This window comes from Prosopis cineraria, unplaced genomic scaffold, assembly GCF_029017545.1.
Source record: "Prosopis cineraria cultivar Desert tree isolate PC_DT_omini unplaced genomic scaffold, ASM2901754v1 PC10, whole genome shotgun sequence".
Classification (NCBI taxonomy): domain Eukaryota; kingdom Viridiplantae; phylum Streptophyta; class Magnoliopsida; order Fabales; family Fabaceae; genus Prosopis; species Prosopis cineraria.
The window spans coordinates 14,465,790-14,483,141 of NW_026555341.1; the positions used below are offsets into that span (position 1 = coordinate 14,465,790).

The window sequence follows — 17,352 nt, forward strand, 5'->3', positions numbered from 1 at the left end:
GGATTCTAAAATAATGAAATGTCAGAAAAAGGTCATGGTTTATTGAAATTTTTTTAATTGAATTTTCTAAATATTTATCTTACATATATTCATGGTCTAAATTTTTAACAATTATTTTTATCATTTTCAGTATTTATTTTTTATTTATCAATAGTCATCTCAAATGTCTTTAATCATCATCTTCCATGATTACAAAACTACATAAAATTGAATATAAGTATTTTTCAATATTGAAAATATGAATGATGATATACTGAAAACATATAAAATAACTATTAAAAAATTGAAAAAAAAAAAGCAAAATGAAAATGTGGAGATGAAAGTATTGAAAAAGTTAACTCAAATATTTTAATTCTAATTAAGGATAATGGTCTTTTTTGAGAATTTAAAAACTTCAAGATACTTCATTATAAATAATATTTCTATAGGGTACTCAAATGTCATTGTCCCTAATTTATATGTATTTATATTATATTTATATAGTGCCCCGTACAATAGCTTCACATGATTAGAACATTGACCCTTAATTTCTTTTTTGCTTTTGAAAAATCCGTGAATGATCAAAACGACACGCCATTAACGGCATATAGCGCAAGTTATTGCAAAGATTTGCTTTTGTTTTGATTCATGTGAGAGTTGAAAATAACAGGGAAACACAGTGTTTATTTATTTAAATTATCCCTTAACAAACCAAACACAGTTGTATGGATGAAGCAGTTTGGTACTCATTCCTTTTTAAAAACAAAAAAACAAAAGGTTAAATTTAAGTTTTGTATTAAAAAAATATCATGTCATGTGATTCGACCCAATTAATTTAAATAAGTCTGAACCTAATATGTAATTTTTGAAAATTATTAGTGTTACCAATAAATAAATTATTCCTTAATAGTCAACTCTTTTTTGGAAGAGATATTTCTTAATAGTATGTGGAATGAAAGAGATTTAAGATTCTTTAGACAAGGGTAATTGATTAACTTTATACATGAAAAAAATATCATGTTGTAAATTGTGTAGTCCTTTTTATCAATGATAATATTCAAATTTAAGTTAGTTAATGTAATACCAAATATTATATAATTATCAAATAAAATTATAACTTAATAATCAGTTATTATTGTGATATTTCTGATTATCTAGCTAAATGTGGAGCATGTGAAAGAAATAAAAGGAGAATAAAAGTATCGTTAAACGTACCTCTCAAACATGAAACATAATAGATTTCACGTGGCTACATGGACATGCACTCAATTATATCAAAGATTTCATTTTATTTGAGGAAAAATATTTACTAAACTAAAGAGTTAATATATAATTTAAATCTTGAATTATAAATTTAAGAATTATTTAAATCCTAAACTCTTATTTGATCACAATTAAAATTGTATAATAGTATAAGTAAATTGATCATGACTTTTATTTTTAAAAAATCATATTGAACATGTTAGTATAATTTTTTTATATAAATATGTTCTTCATATCTTATCTTAACTATTAAAATATTACATACATTTATAAGTTTTTGAATTTAAATATTTTTTATTTAATCCAGAGGATGTAAAATATCAAAAGTAAGAGTACAAATTATAAAATTTAATTTTGTTACATTTTTTGTCTCTTCTATCATTAATGTCATAATTAATTTATATTTAAAACCATCTTAATTTTATATTTTTATTGGTTAAATTATAAATAATGTAGTACACCTAATCTACCTAAGAATTTCTCTTAAAGTTACTTGGCCAATAAAGTAAATCTTGACTCTTTTCCTCCATCAACCGAAACACAATTCTATCAATAATTTCTCTGTTTTCAAATATAAAAGAAATTACTATGTGTTTCTCTGTTTTTATTTATAACCAAAAATACAAGTTTCAAGAAGCATTTATCACATTTTTTTCAAATTGTCCCTCATAAAAGTCCATGTTATTTTCACTAGATAAGTTTGTTTTGTTAGTTATAGGGATAATTTAGTTCAATTTTTTAATTTCAAACATAATTATTATACTTAATTAATTTTTTAAACTATGTGAATGATTATTTTTTCCAATACTTGAAAAACAGAGGGAGTAGTTTATCGTGAAAGTTCATATCCTCCTTTCAGTCTAAAAAATAAGCATTTTATCCCATATGATTTTGATCCAAAACATAAGCAACTTAATATTTGTAAAACTATTTTTTCCTCATTTTAACCCTTATATAATCCTAAATTTTTATACGAGAATTTATGACTTTTTCCTTACTCATCATAAATTAAAAATAATGACAAAAAGGGAAAATAATATATATTTTTATGAGAATAAGAATTTTATTGGTATGTGAATTATTATTAAAAATTACTTAAATGGAGTATAATATAATGAACACTTAATCTAGCAAATGACATGAAAACAAAGAGACAAGTTGGAACACCAAAACCTTGTATCATGAATTGAACTTGTCCTCAGATTGGGAAGATACCTCACATGGGGAAGGCAGCAATGTCTTTAGTGTCATTCTTCCCATCAAGAGACATTACCACATGGGGTTTCCTGGGAACTAGAGAGTAATGCCTCTCATCATTTGGAAACAGAACATGGTAATGCTTCTCATTATTCATTACATTCTTATTGGGTTTTCCTTTGTGTTTGAGTATTGGATAACGTGTCATTATTTGTAATCATGTTCATCCCAATCAAGTACCCAACTAGTGGAGTGGATAGGATTTCATTTTCCTCTCCTACTAGATAGTTGGTCTTAGGGGTCAACATTGGTCAAATTGAGTCAATGTTTCTGAATTTGTTCATGGGACATTCTTCTACTTCACTTTCTAATTTGAAACACTATTGGCTCCATGTTTTAACACTGTTATCTTTTTTAAAAAGTAACAAGAAATAAATTAACAATTGAGATAAACTTAAAAAAAAAACTAATAAAATTAAATTTGAGGGACTAAATCAACAGTTGAAATAAATTTGAAAAAATAAAAATTATTATTATTATTATTATTTTTTAATTTCATTTCATTCTCATGTCAAATCAGCCGTTGAGTACTAAACATCAGTCTTCCCCATTAAACAATCAACGTTTTTTGTACTAAAAAGACACTCAAGATTTACGGCCCATGATTGAAAGCAAAAAACAAAAAAAAGCGGTTAACTTCGTTCTACCCATTCATTGTTGGTCTGCGCTCAGTTATGTCTTAAGGCCCATTTTATTGCCTTAATCTATCTAGTGGAAGGCTGGTAGCAGCATAATAATAATGAAACATAGTAACCAAATTTACCCAACAAAACCGAAAAAAAAAAAGAAAGGGACAGAGAGAGGCGTTCGGTTTTGGGACCATCAAGATTTATCAGTTTTATTTTTATATTTTAATATATATTTATTAAATTATAAAATATAAAATTTTAACAAATTTATTCTACCATCAATTAAAAAATATAAATTTAACTTCAGTAGTCTAATTTAATATTAATTTTTTAAAAAAATTTATAAATTAATTATTTAAATATATTTTAAATTTTATATGTATTTTAAGCTGTATTTATTATTAATTTCTTTAAAATTTTTATAAATTAATTAGTCAAAATTTATTGAATAGTTAATTTATAAAATTTTTAAAAAATAATATTAAATTACATCACTAAAATTAAATTTGTATTGTTTATGATAAAATGAATTTATTAAAATTTTATACTTTATAATTTAATAAATATATATTAAAATATAAAAATAAAACTGATAAATCTAAAAAAATCTGCACGGTTTAGACATCAAGTGACGAGCACGGTTTCAAAAGTTTCCTTGTGTTCTTCACTTCAGACTCTCGGGGTTCGTTCGTGGAGTAATGTCGATTCCTCTCTTCAACCTGGCTCCTAATCTCACAGTTTCAAGACTCTGCTTGGGTTCGCCCTCATTCACCACTCTGCTCTTCTTCTTCCAACTCTTCTGAAAAATTCAGCTCAATCCTGTTTTAATTCGCCCAGGAACTATGACCTTTGGTGAGCAGAACACACTGCCCGAGTCGTTTCGCCTTCTTGACGAGGCCTTCGATGCTGGTATAAACTTCTTTGACTCCGCAGAAATGTATCCGGTGCCTCAGCGTGCTGAGACACACGGGAGAAGCGAGGAGTATCTCGGCCGTTGGATTCGCTGTAGGAAAATCCCGCGGGATCGAGTCGTGATAGCCACAAAGGTCGTGAGTCTTCAGTTTGAACACGTGATTTCTTGTTCATGACTAGTTCATTACTCTCATGGTCATCGGGAATGGAAATGTACTAAACATGTATATGGACCGAAATTTGCCTTCTTGTTGAGTTGAATATTCTTCATTTAGGAAGGGCATGCTTTCTTGTTTATGTTAGGACAGCAATATGCTTCCTTGTTTAGCTTTTTCTTTTCTGTTCGATACGAATCTTATTCATGTTTATGAAACTAGTCCAAAGGACTTCCTGATGATTGAGTATGGCTGTTCACTGCCTATGTGACTGTCATTTGGAAATAAATTTCGAGCCATGCTTCGCCCTTTCCAAGGATTATCAGGGCTGCCAACAATCAAATCGCTTCTTTTTCCTTTGTCTCGATGAACTTTAGTTAGTCTTTACTTGTATGCTACCATACTTTAGAAAGGAATTCTTAAGTTTAACTGAAGTTCTTTTAGTTGCTGGAGCTCTTTTATTGTGACTACTTTTGAACTTTTTACAGGTTACGGGACCATCTGGGCAGATGACTTGGATTAGAGGTGGCCCACAGTGTTTGGATGCCAGCAATATCAGTGAAGCCATAGACAATAGGTTAAATGCTTTCGTGATTGATCTATACTTATTGGATTCATTGTTTGGCTTTGTGTTGAAACAAGAGCTTCTAATAATGTCTATTCTCAATTATCATCTACTTTTAAGTGGATGGTCTGCGAAGGGAAGTTGATGCTGTTTGGAGGGAAAATCTCTGACTGAGTCCTTGTAGAAAATGTCCTCACTATTTAATTTACCAAAATAATTTTAAAAAAAAAGTAGATTATTAACTCAAAAGATCTTCCATTCCTTGGCAAGTCCTTTAAAGAAAACTCTTCCATAAAAGTAAAAGTATCAATAGGATTATCCTATGAGTAAAAGTAACAAAAATTGTAAATTGAAATTGTTAGCTTATAGGATGAGCAATCACATGAATAGATATGTAGTTGGGCAGTGTAATTCTTATTGGAGAAGTTATTTTTCAAGTATTATATTTCTGATGCATTGCTTATTGAATTTATGCAGTTTGTTGCGGATGCAAACAGATCATATTGATCTTTATCAAATTCATTGGCCTGATCGGTTTGTATGTGAATGTTAACTTAAAGTTTTTGGTCTATTATTTACATTGATTCTTTTATTATTAAAGTTACCCTTTTTGTTCTTCTTTTCACATTTTAGTGTGCATGTGCAAATGCCTGTGTTATAAATCTTAACTGTTCAAGTGTTATGCCAATGCTTGTAGCTATGTTCCAATGTTTGGAGAAACTGAATATGACCCAAATCGACAATATTCTTCTGTTATTATAGATGAACAACTTGAAGCTCTCAGCAGAGCTGTGAATGCAGGGAAGGTAAGTGGTAATGATGAATAGCTTTACTTGCCAATGTTTCAATGGTATTCCTGAGCTTTAAAAGGAGAGATATTTCATGCAGATCAGATGCATTGGTCTCAGTAATGAAACACCGTATGGTGTTATGAAGTTTATTCAGGTTGCTGAAAAATCCCTTCACCATCCCAAGATAGTTTCATTGCAGGTTTTGTCACTTGCTTCTGGGAAACTGATGCCCCTTAAGTTTTATCTTATCCTAATAAATGTGGCACCCTAGCCCTCAACCTGCAATCCCCTCTTGAAGTTTACATGAGTTAATTTGCATCTCTTTAATAACAGAACTCGTATAGCTTGCTATGCCGAACTTTTGATTCTGCATTGGCTGAGTGTTGTCATCATGAGAGGTAATCAAGGTTAATTTTTATGCTTGTTTTGGTGTTAATTGATCTTATTATGAATAAAATGATTGGAAAGTCCTTCCTAAAAAATGTATATCTCCTAGTTGACCAATATATATATATATATATACACATACATACATACATATCTCATTAGAAGAATTCTGAGATGTTATAATTTAACAAATTGGTACTGAAATTTCAGCATGTTTCTAGTGGAAATATTCTTGGATGAACAAATCGGAAAAGTGTTACCAATTAGATATTTATAGTTTAAAAAGTAGCTACTGGATTTGTATCATTTGGACAAGCTTTAAGAAATGCAGTATATTAAAGTCGATTTTCATGTGAAGTAGATGTTGACTCTGTTTTTTCAAATACCGTTTTGATTGCAAAGGAATCACAAAGCCTTGGGAACAGTAAGAGAGAGAAGGAATTGGCTAGGGATTAAACACACGTGCATACAATCCTCTGATATTTACATCCGACTGCACCTCGAATCTATATTCTAGTTCTAATGTTTAAAATCTTAGAAAATGAAATTGAACATGTCTTTCTTTCTTATACAACGATTCTAATATAATCAGTTACGCAAAGGCACTTCACTGCAGTTTTCTCTTTTAAGTGAAAATTCATGGTCATATAATGGTTTATTCTTTTCAGAATTAGCTTGTTGGCATACAGTCCCCTAGCAATGGGGATACTTTCAGGGAAATATTTTTCCCCTGATGGCGGTCCAAAATGCTCGGTTAAATCTTTTTAAAGGTCAATTGATATATCTTCTATTACAAATATTTTGGCGTTTGTGAAGCATCTCTGCCCAATTATTAGAATCCCCCACTCTTCCTCTGCATGATGGAGAGAAATAGAAAGATTGTGATAGAACCCAACTCTAAACTTAAATGCACAACAACATAAAACTATAAAACAAGCAATAAATGAGGGAAATGCTGAGGTTTTGCTATTAATGACTGGATAACCGAATCAATGTTACAAAAGGACTTTCATTGATTCTGGCCAAAACCCTATTCCCTAATCAGTACCAGGATTACAAGAACAAATGCTGAAACAGCCCCTCGCTGGTTTTTCGAGAGACCAGGACTCTCCTCACTTGTATCTCTTCTCTAAAACATTCTTCATGAGTCCTTTCCAAAACAAAGTACAATATTAAAGCAACCCAAAAGTAACTCTAGCTACTATGCTGAGTCTATAGCCACTCTACAAACATCATGACTTCTCCCTATTATTAGGACCCTTAGTACAATAACCTTAAACTACTGGGTCTTTCCTCTCTGTCCCTTGTCTCCCCCTCAATTTCCTCTCATATGTCTTGATATATTTTCCGGCTCTATCATTACTCGCCCCTAAAAGCTTCACCTTGTCCTCAAGGGGAAAATCTGGAAATTGCATTGTAATGGTGTCAACCAATTCCCAAGAGTTCTCGAATTCGGGTAAATCCTTCCACTTCACAAGTATCTCTCGCTGTCCATTCATAAGAGTTCTGACTTTGCGGACTTCTTGAGGCTGCACTTGGAGTTCGAACTCATCAGAAAGTACTGGTGGAATAGTGGGATTAACAACAGCAGATTGCACAGATTTTTTAAGCTGAGAAACATGGAAAACAGGGTGGATTCTAGCTGTTGGAGGAAGTTCCAGCCGGTATGCAACTTGTCCCACCTTCCCAATAACCTTGAAAGGTCCATAGGAACGAGGACTCAATTTCTCATTGACTCTACGAGCTAAACTTTTCAATCGATAGGGTCTAATTTTAACATAAACCATATCGTTAAGCTCCAACTGTAGGTCTCGGCGGTGCTTGTTTGCTTGCTGCTTCATCTTGTTCTGTGCCACTGTGAGATTATCTTTTAAGGTTGCAACAACCTGATTTCGCATCTGAATCTGCTCATTAACTTCCTCTATTGCGGAGGATTCATCGTGGAGTTTGAGGAATGTTGGAGGGTCCCTACCATAGAGTGCTTTAAAAGGAGTCATTCCTGCTGCACTGTGATGAGAGGTATTGTAACAATATTCTGCCCATGATAACCAATGAATCCATTGACTTGGCTTCTCATTCACAAAACACCTTAAATAAGTCTCCAATCCTCTATTTAGCACCTCTGTTTGGCCGTCTGACTCAGGATGATAGGCTGAACTGAGGCAAAGTTGGGTACCAGCCTGCTTAAATAATTCTTGCCAAAATTGGCTTATGAACACCCTGTCTCTATCAGAAACTATAGTTTTAGGAAAACCATGTAGTTTCACAATCTCACTCACAAACACTTCAGCAACAACTTTAGCAGAAAAAGGGTGAGATAATGGTAGGAAATGAGCATACTTGGTAAACCTATCCACCACCACAAGTATAGTATCATACCTCTTGGATTTTGGTAGCCTGGTGATAAAATCCATACTAATATCTTCCCATATTCTTTGTGGAATGGGCAATGGTTGCAAGAGTCCAGCAGGAGTGAGAGCTTGGTATTTATTCTTTTGACAAATATCACACCTTGCAACATATTATTGGGTGTCTTTCTTCATCCCTTCCCAATAAACAACATTGGTCAGCCGTTTATAAGTACGCAAATACCCTGAATGTCCTCCCATCGGTCAGTCATGGTATTCCTTTAGTAGTATTGGTACCCGTACAGAATTTTTTGACAGCACTAATTTTCCTTTGTAGTGTAAACACCCTTTAATCAGGCTGTACCCTTCTGCTTCTTCTGGATTAGTGATGAGTTGTTGCATAATCTTGCTCAATTTGGGGTCAGCTTGCACTTCCTTATCCCATTCTTCCATGTCATTACATTGCCACATAGAAAACCCCATCATTTCTAGGGATTCTTCCTGTCTAGAGAGAGCATCAGCAGCTCTATTTTCCTTTCCTGGTTTGTAAGTGATTTCAAATTTGAATCCCATAAGTTTAGACACCCATTTCTGTTGATTCTCTTCCAACACTCGCTGCTCCAGCAAGTACTTCAAGGCTTTCTGATCTGTTCGGATGTTGAATTTCTGCCCCCATAAATAGTGCCTCCATTTCTTGACTGCCATGACAATTGCCATCAGTTCTCTCTCATAAACAGAGCATTGTTGAGCTCTACTTGAGAGTTTTTGGCTATAATAAGCAAGGGGTCTGCCTCTTTGCATCAATACAGCACCAACCCCTGTCCCAGACGCATCTGTTTCCAGGTCAAATGGGATTGAGAAATCAGGCATTGCAAGCACTGGTAAGGTAGTCATGGCTGTCTTGAGTTTTTCAAAAGCGGTAGTTGCTTCCGATGTCCATTTGAAGGCATCTTTCTTGAGCAAATCAATGAGCGGGCTAGCTATTTTTCCATAGTTTCTAACGAATCTTCGATAATAACCGGTCAGCCCTAAGAAACCCCTTAGTGACTTCACACTCTTGGGTTGTGGCCATTTCACCATACTTTCTACCTTCAAGGGATCAACTTGGACTCCTTCTTCTGAGATAATGTGGCCAAGATACTCAATCCTGGGCTGGACGAAACTGCATTTCTTCAAGTTGACCACCAACTGATTTTTTCTTAAGATATTTAACACTGTTTCTAAGTGTCCCAAGTGAGTAGATAGATCACTGCTGTACACAAGAATGTCGTCAAAAAAAACAAGTACAAATTTGCGTAAATGTTCACGAAATACCTCATTCATCAGTGATTGAAAGGTGGAGGGGGCGTTGGTAAGCCCAAAAGGCATGACTTTAAACTCATAGTGTCCCTCATGGGTTCGAAAAGCTGTTTTATGTTCATCTCCAGCTTTGACTCGAATTTGATGATACCCCGACTTCAAATCCAGCTTTGAAAACACAGTGGATCCTTTCAATTCATCCAACAATTCATCAATAGCTGGAATAGGGAACTTGTCAGGGATTGTAATTTTATTCAATGCTCTGTAATCAACACAAAACCTCCAGCTTCCATCTTTCTTTCTAACCAATAACACAGGGCTGGAATAAGGACTGTTACTATGCTGAATAATTCCAGCCTTGAGCATATCTTTTATCATGCCTTCAATCTCATTCTTTTGCAAGTGTGGGTATCTATAAGGTCGTAAATTTGGAGGTTGCTCCCCTGGCTTGATCACTATAGCATGGTCTTGGGCACGAGCTGGTGACAACTCCCCAGAAACTTGGCAAACTGTGGGAAATTTGTCCAGCAGGTTTTGCACTTCAGGTGGCCAAGTTAAACTTTCTTCTTGAGTTTGTTCAAAACTGCTATATTCAATAAGAAATCCTTCCCCTTGTTTTCTCAAGGATCGCATTAATGACTTCAGAGAAGCTTGAGTTCTGGATAGTGATGGGTCCCCTTGTAAACACACCTTATTACCTCCTTTTCCAATCTTCATGGTTAATCTTCCCCAATTAACCTTCACGTCTCCCAATGACCGTAACCATTCAACCCCCAGAACTGCATCAACACCTTAAGAGGAAATGGGTAGAAGGTCTGTATTACATCAAGTCCTTGTACTTTTAGCTTAACATCCTTGCATCTTTGTTTCCTTCGAAGTGTATATCCATCTCCCACAGTGATGGTATACTCGGAAATCTCGTCAGTCACCACTCCGAATCTGCTCACCAGATTCTCTGCTATGAAGTTGTGGGTTGCACCACTATCAATTAATATTACAATATTTGCTCCCTCGAGTTGCCCTTTTACCTTCATCGTGTGATTATTCCCAAACCTAGAAATGGAGTTTAATGATAACTCCATGTGCGTTGCTTCTGTGTCAGCCTCGGCACACTCCTTTTCACTCTCAACAGCATCCTCGAGTCCTTCAGTGGTGTCCTCAGCGTCCGGTTCCAGCAGCATTACTTGTAGGTGCTTATTTTTGCAAACATGATTTGGACCGAACTTCTCAGCACATTTGAAATAGAGTCCCAATTCCCTTCTACGAGCAATCTCAGCGTCCGAAAGTCTTCGAGAGTTTCCTCCTCTTCATGCCGAACTCATCCCAGTCGAAGTGCTCCCTGTTTTCGCATCATAAACTTTAGTTTCGTTCCTTCGCCATTCTGTCTTTTTCGAGTCAATGGGCTTTGGGTCTGTTGTGGAGAATGCCGCAGAAAAACCTCTCACCGTCTCTGGCGCTTGTGACACACGAGGGATGAAAGATTGGGCCAGAATAGGTCTGGGCCCATTCTGAAATCATTGGGTCCGTGAAGCCCTCAGGCCTTTTTCTTCCTCCAGCAATTGATTCCTTTCATCGACACAGAGCGCTACTTCTATTACTTCACGTAAGGTCAGAGCAGTCGATAGCTTCAGCTCTGCCCTGATTTCAGCTTTCAACCCAGAACGAAAAGCACCTATTCAACATTCTTTGGAAGCTTCTCCTAAAGGTGCTGACAATCTCTCAAACTCTTCAACATATTCTAACACAGAGCCCCGCTGTTTGGCCGCAAACAACAACTCATATTCACCTCCTCGTTGAGTAGAGTGGAAACGACACAGTAATTCTCTTTTAAAATCAGACCAGCTGCACAAAGGAGTCCTCGTCTCCAACCATTGGTACCAGTTCAAGGCTTTTCCTTCGAGACAAACCACTGCAGCGTCCAGCTTCTCCTCCTCATTTACTGAGTTAATATGAAAATACCTTTCAATGCGGAAAAACCAACCAAGTGGGTCTTCGCTGGCAAAGACAGGTAGTTCTAGCTTTCTGAATCTCCCAACATCCTTTTCGTCTCTACCATTCCCCCCTGAAATACCCTCTTCCTGCACGTGAGATTCCGCTGTATTTTTCTGCATTTGTGCCTCCATCCTTTGAATCATCTCTCGGAGACTGTTTATGTCTCTGGACAATACCCCAACTGTTTCTTTTAATTCTTGTACATCCGGGTTGGCATATTCCACTTGTTCTGCCATTTTAAATAATCCCAGTACCCTAGGATTGTGCTGCTCTGATACCAAAAGAAAAGAACCCAACTCTAAACTTAAATGCACAACATAAAACTATAAAACAAGCAATAAATGAGGGAAATGCTGAGGTTTTGCTATTAATGACTGGATAACCGAATCAATGTTACAAAAGGACTTTCACTGATTCTGGCCAAAACCCTATTCCCTAATCAGTACCAGGATTACAAGAACAAATGCTGAAACAGCCCCTCGCTGGTTTTTCGAGAGACCAGGACTCTCCTCACTTGTATCTCTTCTCTAAAACATTCTTCATGAGTCCTTTCCAAAACAAAGTACAATATTAAAGCAACCCAAAAGTAACTCTAGCTACTATGCTGAGTCTATAGCCACTCTACAAACATCATGACTTCTCCCTATTATCAGGACCCTTAGTACAATAACCTTAAACTGCTGGGTCTTTCCTCTCTGTCCCTTGTCTCCCCCTCAATTTCCTCTCATATGTCTTGATATATTTTCCGGCTCTATCAGATTGTCCCCAGCATATCTAGATAATCTAACTTATGCTATTGTTGTCATTCACAGGGAAATATTCTGAAGGAGAATCCAGATATAACCTCTCTAATAACATTGTAAAGATAGCTACCAAGGTAACAAGATTCTCCCCAACATTAAAGCAATATTGATATTTTGACTACCATATTGGTAATTCCGCATATTTCTTGGCAGCTGGAAGAGCATTTTTTAGGAACAGCGTGACTTGGCCAAGAAAAGTTATTATAATTCAAATGGGACTCTTAGAACTTGAACTAGCATGATATTGGAGTAGTTCCTCCCTTGCCTGCCACGGGAAATTTCAGCAAGAAAAAATATAATGCCTTCTTATCACTGCTTGTTTCCTGTGGTGTTACATGTGTCAAAATTGAATATTTGCTTACATTTTTGTTGGTTTTGGAACATCTATTGTCTAACTTGTAATTTGAATCCACAAAGTTGTTCTGTTTCCATCTTTATTAAAACAAAATAAAGTCACATCCAATATTTTGTTATTAATTGTTGCATCGTCATACATCCAATATTTGAATGTCAAAAAAGGAATCCTATGGCTAACTATAATTATTAGGAATCTATATTCCTTGTTAATTTCTCATCTGACTATTTTCATATCCCTGTTTTTCGCCTTGCAGGAATACCTCAATATTGCAAAAAAATTTGGTCTTCATCCTGTTTCTCTTTCAATTGGTTTGACAACATCTTCTTATATCTTCTATGGTCTAGCAATTTTAAATTTTTATGGTAGATGGTTATTGCTTTTGTGTGATAAACAGTTGCTTAATTTCATAATTCAAATGTGGGGCTGGAGTGGTTGACCTCACCCACAATATCCACGAGAGGTTGCTAATCTAGTTTGGTGGTTATGATTTTTAATGACCTTTTCAGCAAAAGTGCACCGTTATTCCTCTAACTTCGTATAAGATTTCAGTTTACTCTTTCAATTTTATTAAGTGTGTTTTTTAGTCCTCTAGCCCCAGCATATTTAATCTTAAATAATGATTTTTTGTTCCAATGATTGCTATTTTAAAAAATTAATCTTAATATGTCAATATTTAAGAATATTTTGTTACATTTAAAAGCTCAATGTTGGCATTTTTTGGGTAATGAAATTACCAGTGTTAGGTTTAGCAAACTGAAAAGACTCTTGGAAAAATTAAGACACTGAATGAAATGAAACATCATGTAGAGTTAAAGTTCAAAAATATATTTTTGCCTATCATTCTTTTTCTTCTTTTTTCCTTCCCTTTTTGGGTTGGAGTCCTGATATATACCTCCTTAAATAAACAACATTCTTCATGACCTTCAGGGCTGCCTATTAAACTAGAAAAGACTGTCTAACAAATGGAGTTTTGTGCCAAGGTGTAAGCAATGCCTTTAGGGAATCTGTGTTCAAATCGATGTTGTTTCTGTGCCTTTCTTTTTGTCTCATATCTGGTGGCCATTTGTTTTGGGGGTTTTGATGTCCTCAATAGGAGTATCTTGGCATTTCTGAAGTTAATTGTTGTGCTTTGCCTGAAATGCAATATATTTGGAAGCCAAGCAGGAATGCATGGATTGAAATATAACTACATTTATTTATTAATTAAAAAAAAATAGATAAGCTTGATTTACGAAGTATAGAAGAAACAAAGTAATCATTGATACACAAACATGTCAAGCTGGCATTTATGGAAATGACTGACCAGTATGTTTATGCTCACTATATCAAATTATATACATCTATTTGATACACCTGTTCTGTTTGGGCAGCCTTTGTTTTGAGACACCCCCTTGTGGGTAGCACTATTTTTGGGGCCACCAAGTCATGGCAACTCCAACAGGTTGTGAACGCCTGCAAGATAGAGCTCACATCTGAAATCATCCAAGAAATTAACAATGTTCATTCAAGGTTCCCTAATCCATGTCCCTGATGATGAATACTTGCATTGGCTTAGACTTTGAGTTTGATATTGCCAAAACTTCTTCCCTGTTTTTCAGGGATTGATGTTCTCCAATGGTTAAATTTAAATTTAGTCCAAAAAAATAACTGAAGTATGCCGTCTCATTGATAAAAATCATCTCATTGTTCATTTGTTAGTGTTTTGAATGTCAACATATGTCATCGATGGACCTGTCAGCCGTGGGAGTGCTGAGCGCCAATCTAGACTGTCTAGATTTGATTGACATGGTCCAAATTTATATGATTTTATTTTTATTTTTAATAAATTATTATTTTAATTTGTACAGAATTTAAAATAAAGATGATTTTATAACTGTCACTATGTTAAAAAAATAATTTTTATATTTAAAATTAGAAGTTAAAAATTTTAAATTTGAATTGTTGAAATTAATTTTGGATGATTCAAATTTCAGCATGGCGATGAGTGTCAAAACTTAATTCTATCATTTTAGAAAATTTTGTACACTACCAGAATGTAATGTATGGCAAAAGAATAATGAACACCGGATTGTTGTGGAGAGATTGACTGAAGGAATCATAGAATTGAATGAAGAATTCAAAGAATATGGGGATGTCGAAGTGTAATCATGTTTGAACTTTGATCTATAGGTTGCACTTTTTTATTTATTTATTGAAATACGAAGGCCAGGTAAGAACTGCGAAAACTTGTACTAAAAAAGTGCAATCAACGGATCCAACATGATATTTTGGAGAGCAGTGATTTTCACATTTGTGATATATAGTGTTAAGTTTTATCATGTTTACTGTAAAGGAAAAGTGTAATTTAATTTATTTTTGTTTTGATTTTTTTTAATTCATTTTATTTCTATCCTTTTTAACAACCAAATATGACCTAAAGTTGTATTTGATGTCTGCAAGATGAACAATGAACAATAATAAAGACTGGTTCAATTGATAAAAATTTGACTCATAATTCACAATGTTGTGTGTTTAAATCTCATGGTTGAAGTGAGTGAGAATGTTGTTAGTAAACAATTTGTAAAAACTTTTGTAGATATTTTTTAAGTTTAGAGGCATGTTAACTCTTGGTAAGTTTTCAGGATTTAATTCGCCAAAACTTATATATATATATATATATATATATATTTGGCCAAGGGAAAATACTTAAAAATGCATGGAGAGGAAAAAAATAAAGTTAAAAATGACGGCAGAAGAAATTAAAATAAAGGAAAGAAAATTCTCACTTTGTCCTCTTGTTTCTACTTTTTTTCCATATAACCACCAATATAAAAAAATAATGGAATTAATAAAAAAATGTATTTTAGGGATGAACATATTGTTTTATAAAATCTGAAAAAAATATGAAATAAATCCCAACAATTTCCTAAAAATATTTCTTTGCTCTTTAATTACAATTATTAACCAAGTAAACCCAAATAGTTTAAAACAAGTGCTAAAAAGTCAATAAAGTAAGGTAAAAATATATAAAATATGTGAATCATCAAAATTTTATATATATATATACACACACATATATAAAGATGAACAATGAACAATTGTCTATTTGAAAGGGAAAAAATCAACATAGTATCGGTTGAGAAGAAAGATTGACATTACAAACGATGAAATTTTCACACAAGGTGTAAAGTCGGGGGCATATTTGACAAATCATCAGCAGGGACATCGAGGGAGCGTCAATGGAACAAATGAACAAACATATCGCTCATGATAACAAAATTTTGTCCCAAATCAATATCTCATTCTCATAAATGCCACATTACCTTTGGATTTGAAATAGAGGCCATAAATTTCTAATTCACTCATCTTTCGGTTTAAAACAAAAAGATTCTAATTCACTCATCTATAGATCTCTATTAGCGTCTACATTACTAGGATGATGTGGCAGCATATTGTTGCAACACATCATACATTCAAAGCCCAGTGACACTCAAAACACTTTCAAATGGAAAAGATTAAAAGTTCAAATCAAATAAAATTAAAAATTTAGATAGAGATAATGAAATATCTGCGTGTTGGCTTTCTTGTAGGGCGTGTGAGTGATTCAAAAAAGATATAGATATACAACACCCCCTATCCCAATTTATAAAAGGTTTTATGGGTAAAATTATACATAGCAATAAAATTTATTAAATATAATTTATAATATTAATTTTTTTTATAAAATTTTAAAATATGTTTCATTAAAAATAGAAAGGGAAAAATTTATTTAATGAGTGAAATAATGAAGGATAATATTAGAATAATCATCATTAATGAAAATCTTACATTTTTAAAAATATCTTATATTTTGTTTGGAATACTAAATTATCAAAAAAAAATATCTCATAAAGTGGGATAGGGGAAGTATTTAGTAAGAAAAAGAGTATATAATATTCATATTAAAAATGCTTCATTAAAAACCATGCTGATTGAATTAGAATCTCTCAATTTAACTAATTAACATTAGAATTTTGATGTGGGCCCACTCATTGGGCCAACTACGTGTAACTCTTGAAGCTTGGCCCATCACATATTAGGCTTCCATAGAGCATTTAAGATTGAGCCCAATTGGTACCCCAAAAATATTGAGCCTGACAAGTACAAACATGTAGGAAACTACGAACGAAACTTACAAAGCAAAATAGAATTTTTGTATAATTCGATTGCTTAGTCGAATAATGTTTACAATCCTTCCATTAAGCGAAACCATTAAACTAGTCAATAACCATTAGCTGGTAAAAAGAAACTTGTCAATAATCATAATATATTAATATTAATAAAAAAATTAACCATTTAATCTTTTAACTTTTAACTTACTTGTAACTCAATCTTTTAATTATGACTCGCAGCAATTTAATTTCTCAATTTTTAACTTATTTATGACTTAATTTTTTTACTTTTGTTATTTTTTTTATATTAACTTAGATTCTATATTAAAGAGCAACAAGTTATAGTTGAAAGAATAAATTACAGCTAGTTAAAATTAAAAAATTGAGTTACAATTGAGTTAATAATTAAATAATTAAAATATTATTTTTTTAATAAAAATGTAAAATATAAGATTTTAGTCAAAATATTTACAAACCATGCTGT

The 17,352-nt window shown here is 33.4% G+C and overlaps 1 pseudogene; it reads left to right on the plus strand.

Annotated features, from left to right (window-relative positions):
- Positions 1–3,752: 3,752 nt before the first annotated feature.
- On the plus strand, positions 3,753–14,428 carry LOC129321779 (uncharacterized; annotated as a pseudogene).
- Positions 14,429–17,352: the final 2,924 nt, after the last annotated feature.